Genomic DNA, 1,907 nt, shown 5'->3' on the forward strand with positions numbered 1-1,907 from the left:
TTTTTAGTAGAGACGGGGTTTCACCATGTTGACCAGGATGGTCTCGATCTCTTGACCTCGTGATCCACCCGCCTCAGCCTCCCAAAGTGCTGGGATTACAGGCTTGAGCCGCCACGCCCGGCCTTATTATCACCTTATTTTAACTTGTTAATTTTCTGCCCTTCCTCCCACTATAACATAAGATCCACTAAGTCAGATTTTTTTTTTTTTTTGCTGCTTTGCTTACTGTATTCCTAGCACATAGTCTAGTTCCTGACTTTTTAACAAATGACTAACTTTTCACAAAGACATGAAGAATTGGTATATTCAGTTAAACATCTCATTAACCTTAAAGAAGTAGCATTGATGTGACTTCAGTAAAAAAAAACCCTGATATACACATTAACCATTTAATAAAAGGCTACCTTCTTACCATTTGTCTTAGAGTCTCCCAACACAAGACTAGTCGTGGGTGAACTATGATAACACCATATGTCAAATCTTCTTCTGACCTAAAAGCAGTTACTTTGGATAAAAGCATAGGTTTTGGAGCCAGCCTTGCCAGGATAAACCAGCGATTTAAGTTCAGGTAACAATGTCTTTAACTTTTCCATGCCTTAAATTTTTGTATGCTTGGTTTTTGAGGCAGAGTTTTGCTCTTTTTGCCCAGGCTGCAGTGCAGTGGTGCAATCTTGGCTCACTGCAACCTCTGCCTCTTGGATTCAAGCAATTCTCCTGCCTCAGCCTCCTGAGTAGCTGGGATTACAGGCACCTGCCACCATACCCAGCTAATTTTTTGTATTTTTAGTAGAGATGGGGTTTCACCACGTTAGTCAGGCTGGTCTTGAACTCCTGACCTCAGGTAATCCACGTGCCTTGACCTCCCAAAGTTAAATTTTTCATTGTATTAGTGGGGAAACTAACAGTAATTCATCTCATAGAATTGTTGTGAGAAATAAATGCATCAAAATATGCTAAGAATTTACAATAGCACTTGATTCTAATTCTCTGACTCACTAGGTTCTTCACTACAGGGAGGTATCTAGTCACTTAAGATGACCCTGAAAATGGTAACTTACCTATTCAAAAAAATCACAGTATTAGGAAGTGACCTTAGAGCAGCAATTCTTTTTTTTATCTCTCTTGAGACAGAGTTTCATCGTTGTCACCCAGGCTGGAGTGCAGTGGCATGATCTCAGCTTGCTGCAACCTCCGCCTCCTGGGTTCAAGCAATTCTCCTGCCTCAGCCTCCTGAGTAGCTGGGATTACAGGGGCAAGCCACCATGCCCAGCTAATTTTTTGTATTTTTAGGAGAGATGAGGTTTCACCATGTTGATCAAACTGGTCTCAAACTCTTGACCTTGTGATCCACTCATCTCGGCCTCCCAAAGTGCTGGGATTACCCAGCAAGAACAATTCTTTAATTGTTCCAGATAAGGAAATCAAGACTAAGAAGGAAAGTGATTTGCTCAAAGTCACAAAACTAGTGGTGGTCTGCTGGATGTGGTGACTCATTTCTGTAATCCCAGCACTTTGGGGAGCCGAGGCAAGAGGATCGTTTGAGGCCAGGAGTTCAAGATCAGCATTGACAACACAGCAAGATCTTGTCTCTACAAAAATTTTTAAAAGCTCCACATGGTGGCATGCACTTGTAGTCCTAGCCAGCTACTTGGGAGGATGAGGCAGGGGGATGAGCTGAGACTAGGAGTCTGAGGGTGCAGTGAACTATAATCATGCCACTGCACTCCAGCCTGGGTGATAGAACAAGACACTGTCTCAAAAACAACACTAACAGGCTGGGTGTGGTGGCTCACACCTGTAATCCCGGCACTTTGGGAGGCCAATGTGATATCACTTGAGCCCTGGAGTTTGAGACCAGAGTGGGCAACACAGGGAGATCCCAGTCCTATTTTTTTTTTTTTTTTTTT

At 42.9% G+C, this 1,907-nt stretch overlaps 1 protein-coding gene and 1 long non-coding RNA gene across 2 annotated transcripts in view; both read right to left on the reverse strand.

Moving 5' to 3' along the window:
• The window catches only part of LOC119468136, a 2,336-nt gene extending 1,629 nt beyond the window's left edge, over positions 1-707 (reverse strand). Inside the window, exon 1 of the long non-coding RNA XR_005196771.1 lies at positions 134-707. This is a non-coding gene — a long non-coding RNA (uncharacterized LOC119468136). The remainder of the gene's footprint in view (positions 1-133) is intronic.
• The window catches only part of NDUFS5 (NADH:ubiquinone oxidoreductase subunit S5), a 10,451-nt gene that overhangs the window by 2,561 nt on the left and 5,983 nt on the right, over positions 1-1,907 (reverse strand). The gene's annotated exons all lie outside the window — the stretch shown is intronic.

Source organism: Cebus imitator, unplaced genomic scaffold (assembly GCF_001604975.1).
Source record: "Cebus imitator isolate Cc_AM_T3 unplaced genomic scaffold, Cebus_imitator-1.0 Scaffold385, whole genome shotgun sequence".
Lineage (NCBI taxonomy): Eukaryota > Metazoa > Chordata > Mammalia > Primates > Cebidae > Cebus > Cebus imitator.